The 22,583-nt window shown below is 39.4% G+C and overlaps 1 long non-coding RNA gene across 1 annotated transcript in view; it reads left to right on the top strand.

Moving 5' to 3' along the window:
• LOC112487978 (uncharacterized) overlaps positions 1–11,085 on the top strand; it is a 43,173-nt gene extending 32,088 nt beyond the window's left edge. The window contains exon 3 of the long non-coding RNA XR_003051612.1: positions 10,712–11,085. This is a non-coding gene — a long non-coding RNA (uncharacterized LOC112487978). The remainder of the gene's footprint in view (positions 1–10,711) is intronic.
• Positions 11,086–22,583: the final 11,498 nt, after the last annotated feature.

Raw genomic sequence — 22,583 nt, 5'->3', positions numbered from 1 at the left:
TTAATTGACAGAGAGATGCGGGAGATAAAGAGAGAGAACAAAGACAGCTTTTTGGCACTTGTTTCCATCTGACAGGGATAATTAGATATATGAAATTGAAATTTCTCACTGGGGGTCCTTTTGACAACACTGTTTTCTGTTTCGTTCCTCTCCCTTGTTCCTTTTGTGTTCCTGCTTATGCTAATTTGAACCTTGTGTTTTCCCCTGACCGCTAAATGTGGTGTCCTCCACAGCTTCTTGATCACTTCACTGCACAGCGACAGAGCAGCCTGTCAAACTATTGACGCCTCTCTTACCTGATGTAAGCATCTAGAAACTTCCTATAGAAATTGTCTTCCTGACAGAATACACCTTCTGTCCAATCAGGGGCTAACTAAGTGCTGACATCATTTGCCCACCTTGCTAGGTTTGTTACACATGTAGTTTTGAACCTGCTGTTGTCTGTAAGTATCCTTAGATGTCCCTGCATTAAAGGGTTAATCACTTTTAAATATGTTTCTGATATTGTTGGCAAAAATGCAGCCCTAAACCATTACACAGCCTAAACTTTGTAACATAAACAAAAGAAAATGTTTGACTTCACCCTGACATGCTAATTATTTAAACCTAATATTTATAATGAATAATGATGAATAAAATCAAGTAAATGTATGTCTTAGTCCAGACACAGTGTAGGTTCTGGCTTTTTCATTCCAACCTTAAATATTTCCCAAAGCATCTTAACCTAAAATGGTAGAATAAAAAAAAAAATGTTTCTTTCTTCCAGCAGACCCCTGTATGAACATTTTTATTTATTTAAAATGGCCTTTCTGCACATAACCTGCACGTCAGTATTTTATTCTAACAGATCAAATTAATTATGTGTGGCCATGAATCTAGACAGCATTGACAGAGAACTAGGATTTTTGCAGTGATTTGTGACTGTAATTTCCGAGCACTTTGTGTCACGTGAGCCGCCCTCACAGTATGATGGAGGAACATCAGATAAAAGAATGTGTGGTTTGAGTGGAATTATGGGTTATGTCACCTTTCACCACAAAACAAGAAGAGGTCTCTCATAGATTTCCTCTTACATGAGAAACGACCGCTGTCATGTTTCTCACAACCGACAAAATGACTAACTGGCACAGAGCAGTCTCTGAAATGCACTTGGTCAAACCAGCCATGTCTTTCTAATACAATGTGTGAACATTTGAAATTTGAAATTAAGAAATAAAATGATTTTATTGTTTGGGAGGAGGAAGAGGAGGAGGAGGTGTAGGGGACAGAGGGGGCGAGATAGAGATATGAACTGAACCGGAAAAGAACCTTGTGTCTAATGCTTGCCACATTCGCTCTTGAATGAAGGTCTAATTATCCATTGGTATTTGGTGCCAGCGTTCCCAGGTCCCAGCAGCCCGTGGGCCCATGAAGGCACTGAGCATCCAGAACCAGATGCCTCCCAAACACTTGCAGGTACAGGCTGGTCTAATAGTCCTCCCACAAGGGAGGCAGATGAAAGAGCAGGAAACTGCTGCCAGAAGTCCTGAAAGGATTTATGCAAAGAAAGGAGAGAGATGTAAGGATCCAGTGGAGGGGAAACCTACCTACACCTAAGTTATCTACCTCTTTATTTGCAGAATAGTACTGGGAATGTTTAATTGCACAGATTAATCTTTATGCCTATAATCGAAAGCCTAAATTACAGATAATGGTAACAGCATGATTGTAGTGAGGGTGAGACACCTGTGTGTTTTTATGGAGACTACGTCTTTTCCAGTTTAGTTGTTTTCACCTTATGCTAATACATAGTAGAGTTGGTCACCTTCCAGCCAGTAGTTGAGGGTTTGACTCCACTCTTCACCAGCCAACAGGCAGATATCTCTGAACAAGGCACAGAGATGCAACAGGTTTACATGCAGCTGTGCTGACAGTAGTGCTGAAATGGGACAAAAGCAACTATATGTTTGAACCAAACCATGTGTTTTCCTTGCTAGAATTGGCTTATGTTTAAGGTGATCCTTCTGGAAAAGTTTTTTGCTCGAGAATATGCTTGTTCAAATTCCTCTCGAGATTTCCCTTCCGAGTCATGTATCAAACCCAAGCCTTCTCTCCTTTTGCCAGATTAACAGTGGGATGTCTTCATAGTGGGACAATTATCATCTATCTGGGTGGGAATTGATCTCACTGAATAAGCCCAGCAGAGTGGGATGGAATGGGAATTCTACCAATCAGGACAACTCCAGTTCTGCTCCGGAGGAACAGGAATTCCCACCAGCTGGATAAACATGCAATTCAGTGGGGGCTGCTTGATAAACTCTCATGCTTTTGGAAGATCTAATATCCTTGTAACAAAAAGAAAAAATACTCACCATCACCAATATGTTTTGTGCTACCTCACAAAAGTAACATTGGAGTGACAAAAAGTCTTTGTTTACAATGGTTCTGTTTTTTCTTTGAAACATTTTTAGCTGAAGGCCCAGGTCTTTTCCAGGAGCACTGGTTTCTACCCACATAAATTATTTCAGCTTTTGGGTATCTTATGTGTGCAGTGGTGCAGCTGTTTCCCAGTGAGTGTACTTCAAATCTTCAGGTATGCACTGTGGCATTTGTGGTTTCATACGTAATTGCTGTGAATCAGCTCTTTGTGCATTGCTCAAGTCATAAAACATGAGAGAAAGAAACATTGTTATGCTAGTGGGGCACCTTACTAAAACGCTCCAGTGACAGAAAATGAAAAGCTGTAATTCCTCCTGTGAAGTGAAGTCTGACTCGTCCAAGTAAAAGCACTTCCTATCCCTTTGTCCGTATCTGAAAGGGAATTAAAGAGGATGGGGTTAGATATGGCTGTTAATAAGAGCGCCCAGCCCTGACCAAATGAACGTCACACTGATTTAGACTCTGGCACTTTATATTAAAGTAGTAAAATTCACATTCTTTTCACTCGCCTTTCATAGATTAGGTGGTAAAATATAAACTGTACTTTTTTTGTGCGACATGTCCGAGGTACTGGCTTTGCTGTCATGGGCAACTACATATTTTTAAGCTAATTTAAGGTAATTTGAAGTGCAATAAAGAAGCAGGTTTGGGCAATGTGCATTAAATAATGTATGACTATTAATATACCATTGAAGATCAGTATTGTTGATATCAAATCCTGTGTCTAAATAAGTTGACAAGCATGTTGACGATACTTCATTCAAATACCCATACTCGTAAAGTACTGAAACACCTGTGCAGATCCAGCACCATGATACACCATAACAGCTTTTGGCCACAACCAGCATTATGTTTTGTCCTACTGCGGCCCAGTGTCTCACATGGGTGGTTTATTGAAGTAGTTCAACAATGTCATCAATGTTTGGAGGAATTTTAACATCAGGGACAATGATGAAGCTTCAACAAAGGCTTGAAACAGCCTGACAGTTAATGACAAGGATGTAAAATTGTAAAAGGATGGCCCTCTATTGACAGATTAACTGGTTACAGGTTAGGAGACCATGATTCAGTTGAAAAGGAGCCCCCAACAAAAAGTCAGCTGTTCTTTCTCTACAGTTGAAAAAACCAGAAACTACTGCTCAATGTGTATGGTCTAAGGCAGTGTTGAATTTGTAGCCCCAGTGCTACTCTGATAGAAGGAGTGGTTTAGGACTATTCTAGAAAAGGAATTTTGTCATGATTGTACTACACGTATGCAGTAAAGAACACTTTTTTGTGTTTTTTATTTTTTGGGAATTGATTTAAAATATTATTCTTAGAGAATAAGTTAACTTTTATATAAATCAACATTTTAATCTATATATATATCGATATCTATCGATATATATATGACTCCTATATATGACTCTTGCACATGTGTCCCATCTACTCCTATAAATGTTATAGTATGTACAGTACGATGTTGGCTATTTTTGTTAAATTTGAATGCAGTCAGCTTTTGTTAATTATAAATGAAGGGGAGGCACGGGCTAAGGCTTCAGAAAGTACAGCATGGGTTAAAGCGTGGGGTGGGGGTGGGGGGGCAGTGCGTGGAGATCAATGGGCTAATAAAACAAATCGATAGAATGAAACCACAGTAAAAAGTGAAGTCATTAATTTGCAGAGACAGGATGATCCCACCAACCACATGCATTGATTAGAAATGAGGTCTGTGGAGAACCTTCAGGGGGTATCATATTAGTGGAGGGAAACAATGGCCAGGCCGGAGTGGAGGGGGTGGAGTTTACTCTCCTCCAAGGCTTTGTTGCTGGACCGATGCAGGAGAATAGGTTAACCGGTGGATCAATGTCCTCTTCAGCGATGGCGTAGGAGACACCGTGTCCGTGTTTGCTCTCCAATGCACTGTCAACACAATATCTGCAGGTGTGATGTTTTCGCTCTGCTTATGAGAGCAATCCCTATTGATCCCCTCCATTTTTCTTCCAACCCAAGTGTACTCAAGCATGATTATGATATTGAATACATCATAGCGTACAAAGAGGTCTGCAGATAAGGTCAAAGGTGAGAGCTAATGTTCCATTTTCATCAGTATTATCATTGTTAATCATGATTTGTAATCAATAATATTGGACTGAGTTATATTCACACAGGCCAGTTACAAAGCAGTGCACACAGGCGGGCGTATGGGAACAGCTTCAGAACATGATTTGCTGCGATAATAGAAACAATGAAATGAAAGCTTTCTGTTCAATAATGTATTTTTTTTTAATATATATATTTATCTGTTACTCATACTGGTATATATAGGTTCAGATTTGACTTGTAGTCTGCCTTTAGTTATCTAATGCATTTACCATGCATTTTATCTGGACATAGTTGTTTTTTTTTTTTGTGATCATTTGTTGTGCACAATAAAAAAACTCAACAGTACATAGAATGTAGGGCACTGCAGTAGGCCTCAACCTGTATTAGCTTACAGGTTGAGGCCTACTGCAGTGGGTTAGTTGTGTCCATAATGAACAGTTACATCTGTTATTCCACGAAGAGATGTTTTTTTGTTTTCGTTTTTCTTTTACAGTAAAACACTGGCATTGTAACAGATCATCTCTCTGTTTATCTGTAGGAAACCGCTCAAAGCATTTCAAAAAGTTAAGCACATGTATTTTAAACTACAGCATCTGAAGCCTTTTTGGTCTCATTTAAATGATGAGGCTGGAGCCCATTTTCATCACCTAATGCCTTCTGTTTGTCAGGGCTCATCCGATCTGCAGACACAGCATAGCTTTTCTGTGGCCATTGGGGCGAAAGAGAAGGAAGAAAAGCAGGTGATGTGAGATTGACGACTTAAATACTTCATCAATCAATGCTGCAGCCAATGTGTTGTTTGGTGATTGGTGGAGAATTCAGGCAATCCATCTTTCCTACCAGCAAACTGGTATTCAGGATTCTCCTCAGGTTCTCCATTTAATGCTTTATTTCTTTATATTCTGGGTTAACTTAAGCTGCCGATATATATGCTATTGTGTGTGTGTGTCTGTCAGTGGGGGGTTCAGCTCATGTATGATTAGGGTCATTTAGACAGGTTTGCTGCTGCATAATATGCACACACACTGAACACATTCTGTCATTTTTATTATCAGTGCACAGATAATCATAACATATACTTCTAAAAGAATAACTGTCAATTATTTTATCCTCTACTCTTTATTTTTACAGTTTTAATGGAGCTTAAACAAACTGAACTTAGTTGGTTTAAATGTGTCAGTTGTTCAGAGCTAATCAGTGTAGCATTGACCTTTTTGTCTAATTACAATTACTTTTTAAATGCAGCATATAAAAATATCTGAGCTGGATCTTGATCGACGTCTGAGATCACGTCACTGCACAAGTGACAGCTACTAAATTGTCTGCGGTCACCAGATATTTGTGATGTCAAAATGGGGTCACGTGCCAAAAAAAGGTTGGGAACCAATGCTTTAAGAACTGCACCATCTACAGGTACGGGTCTGTTCCTCAGTAGACAATGATCGATTCCTGTGTTTGTTATCCTCATTCCACATCATCTGCACCGTCATGTTGATATAGTAATTCAGAGCCAAAGGGTTTGGGTAATTAAAAAACATCTTTCCTCTCCCTCCCACAGTCCAGTCATGGAGTAACCAAACACATGGGTTAGCAGCACAGTGCACTGCTCCTTTACAATTCATCCAGTGTCCTGTGGACACAGCTAAATCAACACCACGCTGCAAATAGGGGGCAAACCAGAGGGAAAAGGGTAAAAAAAAGAAAGGATAGGATGAGGAAGAGGGAATCCCACATCATGTAAACGCCTTCGCTTTTCACACTGAGCAGTGTTTTCTTACTAAGCTCTGAGCTTGAACTAAAATCCTCTCACTTATCCTCAAATCCGAGATGAAATACTGTCAGATGTACTGTGATCTAGGGAATTTACTGGAAGACTGACAGGTCAGGCACAGAGTCATATGAGTGACGGATACTGAGGGGAGAACATGAGTGTGGGGAGTGAGGTTGATACTGTGAGGGGAGGAGACTTAATACAATGATTTGTCACAAGCCAAGTGAGTGAATTATGTCCGTTTGATGCCACAAAACCAAGGACACAGTCCACAATAACATACGTACACTGGATTTTTTTTACTAGATAAATAATTGTTCATTTTTTAAAATATATTTGAGCGTAAACAATGAATCAACTCGAATCAATTGTGAAAAACATGTCAGGTTCACCACAAACAATAAAAGAGACATAAAGATTAAAAGAAATTACTTTTATACATTATGTGGTTGTTAATAATCATTTCATCATCAAAGGAAAAAAATGATGGATTAAAATAATATAAAGCTATAACTTGACATATTTGGATTTAATTGCAGTGACTACAACACGTGCCAACGATGTGTGTATGTTCAGTAGGCAGATGTTATTTGTGGGGTACAGGGCTGATATTTGGAGGGAGTGTACATCCCTCATCTCTGAATAGCTTTAAGGCACAAGCAGGAAATGGAGTCCTAGCATTTTGTTTTGCATCAGTGCCCCTCTTTATTAGAGAGGAACAGAATGGGCATGGAATAATAATTGGAAAATTCTTTCATTATAATTAGCGCGATTGCAGATTGCCATAATCTAATTATTTTACTTACCAGAGACTTTCCTCATGGCTCAGCAATGTGTTGCAGAATGAAAAACCTCACTGAAGGTGAAAATGTCTCTCCCCTATGTCCCTCCTCCACTTACGTGTAAACACCAGCATGCATGAGTGTCTTCAGACAGACGAATATACACCGACGTATGAACACCATTTAGACGCACACACACGTGCACGCCGGTCAACAACATACAAATAATTGAGTAAGATTTGCTGGTACATTAAGTTTAATGTGTTTGACATTTGGCGTGAGAAAATGGTAACATGCAGCTGAGTAGTCACTCTGCCTCTTTCTCCAATCAGGGCACCTACAGGGTTTACAACCGGGACGCCAACCTGGGGCCTGTCAAAGCTAATTAGCGCTGTTGCAAATGGATGCAGGTCATGGCTTTCAGTGGATTGGTCCACAGAGGGGTCACCAAAGGTCAAACCTGCAGTATGGAATGATATAAACAATCATCTATAGACCACAAACCAATCAATGCCTTTTAACACTATCCACTTCCTGCTTGGCTGCTCTCAGGGGTCAAGGGTCAATGTACAAAGAGACAACTGGGTGGCTGGGTTTTGGATTGTTTGGCACATGCTGTTGATTATCTATTTGTTTATGTTTTAGTAATCAATATGTCGGCCATATGCCAAAGATATTAAAGAAAAAGACCTCGAAAAAATGACCCTCATAAAACTTCTGTTTATCTTCATATGTAAACATGGTGGAGCAGCTGGATTAGCCTTACCTTCCTATCATAGTCTATGAAAGTTTATTTCAAATATCTTCCACAACATCAAAACATTTAGGTTTGGAATTCAGAGACATCTTGGTCAGCACTCGATCCCCATATGCAAACTTTGGTCTTGATACAGTTGGAAGGATGTCCTGCTGCTATACCTCCAATAAAGTTGTGTTCAAAATAGCGCCACATTTTGTAGTAAGTTGTTGTAAGTAACTACCAACAGTACACCACTTTACGCCTATATGAATAACAATATTGTATTTCTGTATCCTAAAGATATTGTATTACTCAAAAAGAGATAAGGAGATAAGCTGATCTTTCCAACCTCTGCTGTACCTCTTAGCTTTAATTCCATTAATGGCATTACTGACACCAACTGGGTCTGTTTTCACCCAGAAGGACATGGATAACCTGTATGAAATGAAGACAACAAGGTACATGGTCCACAGTGGCATGACTGCAGAACACAGTACTGTACAGTTCATGTACAGATAGTATAAATTTATTTTATTTATTGTATTATTATATACATAAGAGCATAGGAGTTAATATATTAAAATTTAAAGGCTAATGGTTGGGCACATCTCTGCCAGTTTCACCTAGTCCCTAAATAACAACTTTGTTGCTGGTTGGTTCAACAAGGGCATCCAGTCTAAAAACCATTAAATCACCATGTGGAAATCACCATGTGGACTACTGCTGTGACGATTCCTGATAAAGAGACGAGCCAAAAATTCTTCTTCTTAATGTCTTAATGGTATTAAGGCAACCACTTACCTTGAAGGCAACAAATGTGTTTTTGTCTGACCTTAATCCAGACCAGCGTCTGCTCCTGGGCCATGTTTCTCTTCAGACACTTTGCCTGTGAGATGATAATGAATATTTTTGAATGGACCACATTTAATCCAACTGTGCTTTTAAAACTTTCAAAACAAAAAACAATGACCAATATATCCAATCAGCCAGTATTGTTGACAGATAACAGAGCAACATGCAGTGTCTGCAGGCACTGACTTATCTGTGTATGTAAGAAGTTTTTTTTTTTTTTTTTTTTAACGTCACAATTAACTTCGGCATGTTACTAAATACAATAACCTAATGTTACAGACCAGGTGTTCAAATGTTGTCTGTGGGACTTTAACAGAGGGAGTGAGGGAATGATATTTGAACAGCAAAAAACAGGACATTTAGATTTGTCTCCCTTTTCATATTAGCATATGTTTTTCAGCACATTAAATAAGTTCACTACACTAGTTCCACAATTATCTGTGCAGAGTGAATGCACAAGAGAGACCCAGTGGCAGGGGTGCAGAGGGAAGCAGAGGGGGATGAAGGGAAAAAGATGGAAACCAAAGCTTGAGGAATTGAATTACCGGAGCCTTTTCTCATTATCATTTATCCGTCTTTTATGGCCCACCAGTAAGAGATGATGTTCCCATGACCCCGCACAATACACAGACATATTATTCAATCCTGCCTCGATGAAATTCCTGCAAATAAAACCTTTGTGCTGGGCAACAGCTAATTATTTGACAGATTGGCCCCCTTCTGTCTCGGGTTACAGTGTGGAGTGGTCATGTTTAAGTCCCTCCATCTCACCACCGATTACACATCTCTGCTACACACACACACACACACACACACACACACAAGCAAATACGAAACAACCACCAGCACTCACCCACTCTTCCCCAGCCCCATGGAGAGGGGCCACTTTGACAAAATCCCAGTGGGCCTCATTCTTTTCAGGAGATTATATATTTCAACCCCCGCTTCCCCACCACACACACACACACACACACACAACCTCCGCCTCCTCCCCACAAACCATCTATCCATCCACAATCAGGGGAACACGGTGTGTATGTATAAGGTGGTGGGGTTAGATGAAGGGTGGGGGCTCATGTGTCAGTGACAGCAGTCATTTTATAGTTTAGAGCTTTTATGACTTGTGAGCTACCTGTTTATATATATATATATATATATACATGAACAGACTAACATCTATCTGTTTGAATGGCACTTTTTCTGTGATCGGTCAGTCGATTGTGATCCCCATATTGGGCAAACCTGCTTTAAAGTTTAAAATCTCCACACCAAATGTGATGATTAAGGGTAGATATTAATAATGTTAGGTCTATATTTGACACTTTTATGTTGATTTTTACTCATCTTACCTTTGTACGCTAATACTTACGTACGTAGAATAATGTAACGTCGTACCACATTAGTAAGTTATTGGGTCATTAGTGGATCCAAGTTTTGGGCTGGCATGCCTTTGGCTTTGATTCAGTTCACTAATGACAACAGTTTGTCATTAGTGTTCGGACACGGACCAACAAGATAAATGCCAGCACATGTTTAAATTATCTGGAGAATAATGGCATTTTCCTTTAGCCTTTTCCCTCCATGTAAAGATCCACTGTATCTCCACATTTTGAGGTTGTCAGTGAGGGTTTATGTGAGACTCCAGAATGATGAGAATGATCATAATAAATAATAATTTTGCAATACACTAGGGCCCAGTAAAATACCTTTCCCAGTAATGTTAGGATGCCAATCACTATGCCACAACCATAGACTGAAAAATGGACAATTAGTTTGATTTTGTAACTTTAGGGCAGTACCACTTCTGGCCAATAGGAGCTTTCTTCCAACAAACCCTCCCCTCTTCCACTGATTTCAATACAAACAATAAAACAAAATAATCAATTGTTTAAATGTCCTTCATGTGCTATATACTTTCACGTCCTTTATCTTTGTAACTTGTTATGATGACACGTTCAAATCCATCTCATTACCAATGTTGCAGCTCAAGGTATTAAGCTTGTATTTTCTGGTCTTTAAACCTTTTCTGTCTTTTTTCTCTTTCTTCTTCTCTTCTTCCCTCAGGAGAGAAACCTCACTGCTGTGCCTGGGAAAGATGGACAGTTGAACAAATTGTGACCCTTTGTCACAGTGTATGTATGTCTGACACCAAAGCTTTCTCTTTGTCACTTTGATCCTGAAAGTAAATACTAGAAAAAGTTTACACTTGCAAACAAACAAAACTAAAACAGAGAACTCACTGAGACATGTCAGTTCTGCTACTTTGTCTGAAAATCTGTCTGACACTTTGTTCCTGAAAAAGGAATAGATTATTCTGTGAGCAACACTAACTGAAAATATAAAAAGTTTGACTAAAGTGAATATGAGAGCTCCGACTCAGACATTTAAAGCCAGACTACACACTTTGAAAATAAAGCTGGAATTTCTGCAGTAATAAATGTTTTTAATTTAATCAAGACAATTTTACAACTTCATGCACCATCCACTGAAAGAATGCATTTTAATGAAACACTTCCACTGCCTATTATGCTGTGGTTTGAAAATTTCAAATACAAACAGAGAGAAGAACAAAGTGCACGCGGGCTTCTCGTCCAAAAGAGTTGACAATTCCCCACTTTCCCTACCTCATTCTCCAGCAGCAGCAGCAGCAGCAGTTAACAGCTACATTAGCTCCTGTTTCATGACTGGGAAGCTCACAAACTGTTTTCACCTGGCATGAACCCAAGCAAGCGGAGCCTGGAGTATTCATTGCTCAACCTGGGTGAAGGTCATGCAGTCCAGCCCTTCCCTGCTCTGCTCCCCAATGAGCAAACATATGGTCACGGAGCACCTTGAACATGTTTTGGTGACCATAGCTACTTGGCCCGAGTTGGAACAGCAGAGAAGGAGAAACTGAAAGAGGTTTCAAAAAAGCACTTTGCTAAAGCAGAGCAAGGCTATGAGGAGTTAGTCCGAGGCTGCCAACGACAGCAGTCATCATTCATTAGTGTCTAATACTCCGGTTGGTTCATGTGAAATCCTCTCAAAGAACGAGATGTGAACCTCCCCTGAGCTTACTTTACCTCATTTTTCCTTTTCGTCTTTATCTGCTGATATAAATGTGCGTAATCATACGGCACAATATCATTATCCCGTTGTTGAAACAGCACAGCTTTGCCTAATCGCTTCCATGTTTCCTCAGTGTTAAGCTCATTAGTTGGTGACCTAAAGGCATGTAGGAAAAAGACAAATGAAAGACCAAAAAAATTTTATATGATGGATGCTTGCTGTTTGGAGACAGTAAAAATAAACACGTCTGTTGCGTTGGCTGTAAACAACAGCCGCCAGTGTGAGTTTATCAGAAGTGCACAAAGCTAACAGCATCATATTTGTGTGTACAGTACACACTCTAAAGGAGCCTGAACTTTAGGCTTTTTTGTGTGTCATTCCTGTGTGTGTGTGTGTGTGTGGGGGGGGGTATTTTGGCTGGCTGAGGGTAGCAGCAGAGTGGGGTGGCATTAGAGATGATGACTCGTGGTCAGAATTTGTGAATGGGGATGTGAGAGTCTCTCTTGTGTCTGAGCATCCGGCCCAGGTGGCCACAGGAAGGCCGACTTCATTAGCTTCAAAGAGGAAACAAAGGAAGATGCGTCGTTAAAAAAGTGCCATCCCTCATCTGCAAGGCCACCGCCTGACACATTAGGAATTTGTATGCTCAATTAACCACTGGCAGGCTCATTTTTCCATTCCCCCTCTCTCTCTCTCTCCTTCCCCTTACTCTTAACCAAACAGAGAGCCAGAGCGATCATATTGACTGAAGCTACGTCTAATACACAGCGTGTTTATCAACAACAAAACACGATGAACTTCTTATTAAAAAAAAGCTTTATTTTTGAGTTTATAAAGTAAGACTGACATTTGATGGAAAACAAATACTTGTCGAACTTGTGTCGAACATATGGACATTTGTCATTTTCTCTAAAATAAAGCAAAACTTGCAACTTGCAACTGAGAATGCTTTTGAATAACTTCTCTATAAAAATCCGTCCAACTGCCTCTCTTGTTCATTTCAATTGGAAAAGGAGAGTCGGATGCCCCGCGGGGGGAAAGAACTTGTATGCCAAAAACGCATTAATCCTCAAGTTCAATTTGCATTTGAATTCTTTTATTAAGTCTTTGGTTAATTAAATTGAGACTTGATGGGTAATTTACACAGGAATTTCCACATAAAAAACAACCCTGACAGATTTATACAAAGGCAAAGTACTGTCTGTTCTTTTTATATGGCAGTTGTTATATTCGTTTATGTCAACAATCTATATAAAGCGGCAAAAGTAGCTGCAAATAAATCTGCAACTTAAAGTAATATGATACTAAATTAAAGGAGGACCCACATGATGGACGACTTGTAGCTATTGTCGCAAAGGAATTATACATATTGACTGAACATATTGAGATTCTTACATATATTTCAAAAGAAACATCATGCTAATACCTTTACGCATCATGGTTCTTGATGTCTAGTGTTGTCCACAGCTGAATTCCACCAATTCTAGAAGTATATCTGGAACTTCATCGGCAGCAGTGTTACCACTCATGTAAACCTACTTTATGACAACACAAAGTGGGGGAGATTTGAATGGCCCATATCCAGACTAGAGTTTGGCAAATTGCAAAAGATTGCCCCCTGCTGCCAGCTGAATCAAAACTTACTTCTAGACTGCCGTTGTACTCCTAACCTAAGGCTTTGCGTTTATGAGTGAAAGTTAAATTTTCCTTTTTTTTTCTTCTAAGAAGTAGCCTCAGGTTTGCACTCTTGGATCAGTTCTTAGAGTAAAGTTCGAATTAACATTTAAGTGGAAAACTTTCCAAAAACACAATGACTTCTTTTGATATTTAATATTTTGCCTTAAATGTCCGACAAAATGAAATATGTCTTTTTATATCTGTGGTCTTGAGCTGGTTGACAACCAGAGGATCATTTATCTTCCCATGATCCTCCTGTGAAAAATGACATAGTGCAACAAGGACCTGGAGGTGTTTAGGTTCAGGTTGGTGCACAGACTGGGGGTGGGGGTGCTTGTGGGCTGGGGTGTCACCATGATACGCATCAGCCTTTGATTAACGAGGTGAGCTGGATGCTCTTTAAAATCACAGGGGTCACAGATTAGGAGGCCTCCATCTAACACTTCGACACACTTCACAGGACCAACTTCTTCCTACTATTTGACACGCCCCCTCGCCTTCTTTTCTATGCCGCTCCCTCTTCTTCTCTCTCTATCTCGCTCTCCTTCTTTTTCCTTCTATGAGGTGGAGGGGTCTATCAGAGAGATGAAAAATGGCGTGCAGCTGGCCGAGCACTTCCTTCCCCTTGTCGGGGTCAACAGTTCACTATGCTGATAGAGACCCTCACACCTCCATTAATAAGAGCTTCCCTGCACTCACACACTGCTGATGGCCATCACTCCTGCCTTTGTCTGGAGGTGCCGTCGTTACATTCCTCCAGCGTATATTAAGTCAACGACTTGTATTGTCTTGTGTGACAGTTGGTTTGAATTTTGTAATATGTGCAGGGTCAACCTGGGAGTAGTCATCAATTTACCAGTAATGAAGAACAGTCTAAACAGCGTGGGTTTTATTTATTTATAAGGGGACATTTACTAGTGTTCTTCTACCTGCTTAGGTAGGAATAGCAAGGATAGCGACAACATGTAACTTCACCACTAGGTGTCGCTGATTTTTTTTTCAATCTACCTTTATCATGTTTTAACTTTTTTGAAGTTGCTTGTTATAAAAAAATGCACTTCTTATGATAAGAGACCTGGGAAACATGTAAAATCATTTTATTTATAATTAAAAAATCTATACTTTATTACATTACAGATTACATTTTTTTAAAACAACTGTTTTAAAAAATTAAATTCTGTTTGTTTTTCAAAAATATTTTATGGTAATAACTCTATAATAGATTTAGGGCCTGCATGATGTAATCCTGGACGCTTATTGCACTTTCAGTATTTCAACTGTGTGTAGTGTAAACACGAAAGTTTAAAATGATAGAGAAAGAGAAGAACTGAAAGCAGAAGCTGGAGTGGTCGAATGTAGAGTTTTTGTGTGTTACATGGACGTGTGTGATGATCTGTGATGAATAGCAGAAGCATTAGCCGACCATCCTGAGCAGGGAGGCGACCAGGGGGGTACGAAGATGGAGATGGGGGGTGAGGTAGGGGGGTGGTGACGATGGGAGGATGAGGGGAGGGGAGGATGTCCCCCTTCTGGAGACGAGCCCTGACCTTCTCATTTCATCCTCATTAGTATCTCATGTCAACAGAGCGACCACTCCTTAATCATCTGCTATCATCCCAGACCCGCACACACACACATACACAGACAGACACGCACACACAGACACAGAGATATAATAAACACAAACTCATGCACAGAGCTGCTTTTAAAAACAAAGAAAAAAAACGCATCTTTTTATAACTTAAACGTATACCTGTGTAACTGTATAAATATACTCTTCCTGTTGGGTTGACTTTCCATATCAAATACAACAATATAGTTGTTGTTGTTGGCTTGTGGGATTCTGTGGTGGACAGCAGCACAGTGCCGTGGCAGAGGGTGGGCTCGTCTGTCTGTGTCGGCCTCAGCCCCAGCAGGGTCGGGGGTGTGGGGGCTCAGGGTGCCAGCACAAATGAGCTCCATTCATTTCCCAACTTCGGCATATGGTGGCCCATTGTCCTCGACCACGGAGCCAAAAGTGATGCAATTTGTTGGCATGTCCTGTCATTTTCACAAACTGCCCATCCCACTGAGGGCCTGGCAGGCACTAGACAAGCAAGGGCAGCTTGTTGTTTCACCCCTACCATACACAACATGTGTACTGTGCGCTCTTACAGAGTGTAATCGTGGTATAATCTGTTTACCACCCATGTCAAACGTAGATTTTTGCACAAATATTTTGGTGAAAAGGAAAGAAAGAACCAGGCGCATCAAATCTTCCTTAAGATGCACTGTATCTGTGTCAATCCCTTATTTTTCAGGTTAAAAAAAATCAGGCTTATCCTTATATTTACAGATTAGGGTCGAATCTGTTTTGCAGTTCAAGACTGTAGGCTCCTCAGATGAACTGAATGCAAAGGCTCATAAGAAAAAAAAAGAAAAAAGAAAAAATGCACGTGACTGGAAAACCACTGATTTATGAGTGAGAGTGAAGCAGGCAGCTCACAAATGTCCTGTTCCTGGTTTCGCTATACAAAAGCATGAAGCTACTGTCTGACATTAGGGGAAGGAGTCGTATTTAACTTCCTGAAATAGGAAACTTTTGACATAAGGTGCACATGATAAGCAATGCAGCAGCAGAAAGTAAGAAAAAAGTGTCTAGACATGATTGCATTTAAGCCAGACAGAGGAAACATATGATCAGACGGTCATGCACAGAATGTTGGTAGTGTATAGTGTTGACAGGGGTCTGCATGGATGGGGTCAAAAGTCACTGAACTCATTCCATACTGGCATTGTGTGTATGTGTGTGTGTGAATGCACAAACCTAGTGCTTTGTAGCTTCACGGTGTGGAGTCGCTCAATACTGGTGGAAGGTTTGCACCTCATTGTCCGCACAGTGTGTATCCACACCCTACTGGTCCACATCCCTCTCATGGTGTGTCATGTGAACTTGGACCTTTGAGGGAGAGGGATCAACAGAGAGGAGCAGCTTTGGACTAAAGCTAACTTACTTTGTCCTCAGTTTAAAAAAGTTAGTCTTGGTGAAAGATGGTGACATTAAACAAAAACAGATTGTTACAGGACAGTGAAATCAATTCACCTTGTCCCTGTGTCTTATCATTAGTCCTTCATCCATGGCATGTTCACGTACATACAAAGTGGTCACACCATTACCAGTGGGATGTATCAACATAAACTAATGTGAGTGGCAGAACAGCAGGGTTTAAAGCTGACTTTATGTTTTTTTACTGGTATTAGTGGTCGTTCAGTAAAGGGTCATGTAGGAATAGGTAAAAAGAAAAAAAAAGAGTTGTGTTTCTTTTGCAATCCAGATGAAAAAAGTATATTTAAGTTGTTGGTCTGGCTGATGTAGTACTCAACATAGTCAGATAAATACACCTGAATAAATCGGTCTGAGCTTGTAGGGAACAAACAAATTGGTCTGCTGCACAATTTTCCTGACTAACTAAAAAATTTGGAACTGCAGATGTTTTAAAGTTGCTTTCTTTTCACAAGCAAAGGTAATAATTGACTCAATGCTTTAGAAGAACTTTTGATTAAGACCACAGGATAGTCTGAAGACCTATTACTGACTTTATCAAAGGGGAGTTCGCACAGACTGATACAAGTTTGTATCAACCAAGCTCTTCTGGCTGACTTTGCAGCTTCTTCCATTCAAGCTTTGTCCAGTTTCATATTAGTTAATCTGAAAGGAGGTTGATTACCTTGTGATGCTTACAGAAATGCACAGCAATAGTTCAGTGAAATGTTTTAGTCAAGCTGAAACTGTAGCTTCACACAATTGAATTGAATGAATTAAAAAAGATGATGAAATTCATCCAATAGTTCAGTGAAATGTTTTAGTCAATCTGAAACTGTAGCTTCACACAATTATGAATTTAAAAAAATGATGAAATTCATTAAACAAACTGCACTAGTGGCTTATCACTTTTAACAAGTGAAGCTGAGACGTTGTAGGGTTGTTAATAAGGCATTTGAATAAAAATGCAACTGGGACTGTATGTGATCATATGGTTTTGAGTATGAAATCAACCAACAATTTACTAAAAATTACATTTGAAAACTGTAAGTAATTGGGATGTTCTGGTGCAGTGCAAAATCACTAGAAAGTGCCTAGAAAGATTTTCTTTTTTGTTTTGTTTTGTTTTTATTAAATTGACCTACAGTAAGTAGATCTTCTCCTGTTTTGTTTGGCCTTTGACTGAAATAATAGCTGGACATCTGTACCAAAGTTTTAGATGTGACCTCAGTTCTCCACAGAGGGTAAACAACACCATGACACAAACAAAATACCCTTCTACGCTTCAGTTTGTGTCACACTCCAGTCATCCTACAACCAGCCAGATAATCCATCTTTGTCCATCACACAAACATTTGCTAGCTAACTGTGGCCCATATAATACACCAATCATACAGCTCTGACCTCAATCCTGACCACACTTCTCACCCGACCCCCCCATGTCCGACCAGTCACCACGCTGTGGTAACACAGATCCCTCACCAGACCGATCCTTATGAACCCCCCACTCACCATACACCACAACCTGTCAAGCACCGGCTTCCCATGTCCATCACTGGGTGATGGATGAGGTGGAAGGTCGTCACCCCACTCTCCAGAGTTCACTGATCCCATCAGCCATGCAGACACCTCCAAATCATACACAGAGCTTTACTGAGATCATATGTTTAGGAAGAGCAACCTGAGAAAAAAATGGAGCTTTTAAGAAAAAAATCTCAATGAAAATAATTAATAATCTAGTTAACTGTACTAATCCTCAAACTAACTGGTTTCAATTTCAAAGAAAAAAAAGCCAAATTAGTTGGCAAAAGTATTATCTTTTTAAGTTTTAAAACCTTGACCTTTGGTATAATCTAGGGAACTGTTTGAGCCAGTTTGAGCCTGAGATTTTTTCTTGATGCCTATTGCCTAGTAAAATCACCATAGATATCAAATCCTGGTAAACAAAGCCTCACACATGTGATTGGTGTTTGGATGGAACCATCACAGACCAACTCTGGGTCCTCCCATGTTTTCACATGGCAGCTAAAGGAAGCAGGGTCCCTCTGACTCACATCATTCTTTCAGAGGGAAATTGATATAGTAAAGATAAAAAAGAAAAATAAACAATACACGGGTGTCAAGCTTCACCACTGACAGGCCCATACATCAATGTTATTTCCCGCTTTTGCAAAAATACCTAATTCCCCTTATTTAATCAAGCCTCTCCTTGCTTTGAACCCTTGGGCTGATTTATGACACCTGCTGCCTTTATGAGTACCTGTTTCATTTTCTTGTCTCTGCTCTGACACATAAAGTGATAGGAATTTTATGCTTTTGATAACAATATGAGTTTCACTTTGGCCCGGGATTCATGGCCCTGTCAGTGGCCAATAAATAACAGCAGTGGAGCAAAAACATCCATAATCTTCCACAACAAAACATCCACCCATGGGATTTAGCATGGGACAGTCACATAAGAGGAAGGAGCTATAAATAGAAAAGAGAGAGAGAGAGAGAGAGAGAGACAGGGCATCACAGGAGGGGACGTCTAATGCAAGGATGCAGGATGGTGGTGAAAGGTCATGTCAGAGAGAGTGGAAGAGGAAGATGTTTTTCCAGAGTCGGCTCATCAGGAGTCATAATTGGTGTGCTGTCATATGAACATTTTGATAATGTCACATGTACATAAATGTCATACGGTGACACACTCACCTTTGGCTGTGGTAGGTTTAGATGTACAGCGGGGGAGCTCAGGCATGTTCATGTCACTGAGGCTCGAGTGTCATTATTCATTATGGATCATGCATCCACTTTGTCCAGAGTTGGAAACATCTGTGTTGTTAGGAATGTTTTGAGTTCTTTCTCCTGTAACTGAACATGTTATCCTGGTTTGATTATTTTTTTTCAGCCTTTTTCAAGAAAACTTTGGCAAACATGAACAACAGTCATGCCAGAGCACAGGGAGGTGTTTGGACCCATGAACACTTTCATTGGCTGATATAATCACACTGTGTTTGTTATCATTAATAAACTGCTCCAAAAACAGCCCTGTGGGGCTGGAAATGGTGTTTGGAAGTGTTAAGAAGTTCATAAAAATTTGCATCAAATACTAGAGAACTAGAGGGGAGTGGGTATAATAAAAGTATACTGTAAAGTTCAAGACAAAGATAGTTTTCAGATATTGACATTGGGTTTGTGACAGTGTGGGCAGATGGATTTTGTTGGACCTTTGATTCCACAGGGCTTAAAGATATTTAGATGTCACTTTATTAAATGCTTTTGTGGGAGATGTGTAAGAATTAGGGACAGATTTGTTAAATTTCAAAATGCTAGTCTTTATATAGAATTTAGAAAAAAATCTTGTTTGACAAAATACATTTTCTGTTTTTTATTTGGTGCTGCAACTGCTGCTGTGACAAATATTCTCCGTGAAACTCACTGATTCCAGATATTTCTTTAATTCTCTGGCTATCTGCATCGTAGATGTTTTGTTCCTGTCATTTTGCTGTGATTTGTCTTAAGTTATGTGGGATGACTCACATATTATATATTTTCATCTAAACTACAGATAATATTACAAAAATGTTATGAACAAGTAGAAATTCTTAAGGATATGGTTCTACTAAAAAAAAAAAAAAAAAAAAAAAAAAAAAAAAAAAAAACGCACACACAGTTCCACCTCTAATGGGTTGAATTAGCATTTATAAATTGCCATTGACGTGCATTCCATTGACAAATTGGCTGTATCTGCCTTGTTACAACGACCCTGCTCGTTACCTTGGCGATGACAAACAAAGATGACACACTGTATCCACCAACCACTATATCTAAGGAATACGAAGTTAAATGTCAAGCATTTCTAAAAGAGAACTGCTGTAAACACGTCCTTATGGAGACTCTAATGACAAATGCTGAACACTTAAAGGTCTCTTTGTTCCCTTCCCAGTCGTCATTCAGTGAATATTATGGGCTTGCATGAAAAGAGAGACAGTGGGGTGTTTTTTTGTGTGTGTGCCTCTACTTGAGCCCTGTTTGTGTTTGGCACAGGGGCCTCAAGAGAGTGTGGAGAAAAGAAAAGACAGGGTCACAACAAGTATTTGGAGCTATAACCACGTGAATTGAAACATGCTCTTGGCATATAGGCTCAATGCATGGTGGGATGGCAACAACCAACCAGGAGCCGTCAAACGCAGACAGAAGCTGCTTGAGGCCAACCAGCTTCTCAGTGGGGCCGCAGGGAAAGAAGGAGCTGGAAGGAAAGTTGATCAGAAGCAGAGGGGAAAATTAAGACAGATTTTCTTGCAGGTGTTGAGACAATAGACCGACAATTGATCTAATTGTCGGAGCATGTTGGAAAGAACATAGTTGCTGGTGGAGGAGGCAGATGAAATGGGGTTCTTTTTAATGAAGGTTCACTGATCAAATAGGATTTGAATTACAAAAGCAAGCAGACTTACGTCAACTACGAAAAGAGCAAATATAACAGCTAGAATTTTAAATCTGATTTTGAGAAGGTTTAGATTTCCTGACAAAATAGTTTTATTTAGCTTAGCTAACTTAACTAGCTACCATATTTGCCAACTAAGTTTCTTGAACAAATGTAATTTGTTGAATTAGTGTGAATTCTAACATTTACATATGTATTATATAACTACTTAAACTTTTTATGCTATATTTATTGCAAAAAATTGAGCAAATTCTTAGCTTATTTCTCAGCTAATCGCTACTGCACCACTGTTTTTCACTGTGGCATCACTTTAAACTTGAAACGATGCTCAGATACAACAAACAAAATGCATTTAGGGTATTAGAAAAAAAATAATATATGTAGGAAAACAGTTTAAAGACCCTTGGTTTCATTTAATAACCCAATAACATTTTTATGCACAGAATGAACAGTTGGCTTTTTGGTATTTCTAAAGAATATCAAAATATATTAAATATCAAGCATTATAAATTCTTAAAAATAAGATATAAGATGTTATGTTTGACAGCAGCTTGGAAACACTGTAACTACAAAGAAATGATGGTCAATCTTCAATCTGAAACAATGCCTCTACTGTAATGTTTCAGTACATACAGTATTTCATTAAAGGAACAGACCTTTAACACTGAAACACATTTACACACAACCTAATCAACAAAGCCCCGTTTTAAATTATTCAAAAACACGGTTCGACCCTATCCATATTCTCTGGTGAGAGAGGCCAGGATATATTTGGAACATCACACTTTTAAGAGCGTGAGCTTCAACTCCCCTGGGTCATTTTCTGCTCCGGTCTTAATTGAGAGTGTTCTGGAAAAATCATTACTATATTAATGATTTAACACAAAGTAACTACCTGCTTTTTTCCAGGAGGAAAGGGAGATTTGCTTCAAATCAATACCCATGCACGCTCATTATAAGGCGGGGTAAAGTTATAGTAATTAGGCAGACACCAATAACTTTTTAATGATCTTTGTTTTTAATTGCATATTATCGGGCTGCACAGTCTGTGTGTTTATACCCAAATATAAGATAATGGTGAGAGGAGAAGTAGATTAAAGAGAGGAGGCACCTGTGAGATTTTTCTAACCTCAGCAGCAGCAACAACAACAACAACTACAGTGATGGGTTGCAGCAGGCAGAAAGGAGGTTGAGGACATTTCTCAGCCATGAGGCAAAAGGTATTACGTAGTTTGTTTGTTTTTTTATTGTTAAATTATGTCTGCTAAAAGCAAGAAAGGAAAGGAAATTATTAAAAGGGCTACCACAAAATGGTAGTTGAAATAAGATTAGTTTAGATTTTACTCAAAAATAAAAAAAAAAATACCAGGAAGGTACAATTTCTCAAAAGAATAAAGGCCGTAAAAATATGAATGAAAATGAGCTTAAATCCAGCAGCATTGGATAACCATCTGTTAGCTCTTAAAGGGGAAGTGGTCTCCTCAAAGGAGCGAAGGGGCGAGTGTCTGAAAGAGTATAGGGAGGAATTTGCCACAATCAGACTGATAAAACACTATGTCGTATAGAGTGTAAAAAAAAAAACAACCTTTACATCAGCTTTTCTTTCTTTTTTTTTTTTTTTTTTTTTTTTCCCTCCTGCCCCTTTTCACTTCTGCCTCCTACCTCCCTCACTCTCCTCCATCCCTATCTCCCTCCCTCTTTTACCCTGTTCAATCTGGCCTAACCCCCCCCCCAAAAAAAAAAAAAAAAAAAAAAACGGC

The sequence above is a fragment of the Cynoglossus semilaevis genome, chromosome 13 (genome assembly GCF_000523025.1).
Source record: "Cynoglossus semilaevis isolate Cse_v1.0 chromosome 13, Cse_v1.0, whole genome shotgun sequence".
Lineage (NCBI taxonomy): Eukaryota > Metazoa > Chordata > Actinopteri > Pleuronectiformes > Cynoglossidae > Cynoglossus > Cynoglossus semilaevis.
This window is presented reverse-complemented; position numbering and strand designations above follow the sequence as displayed.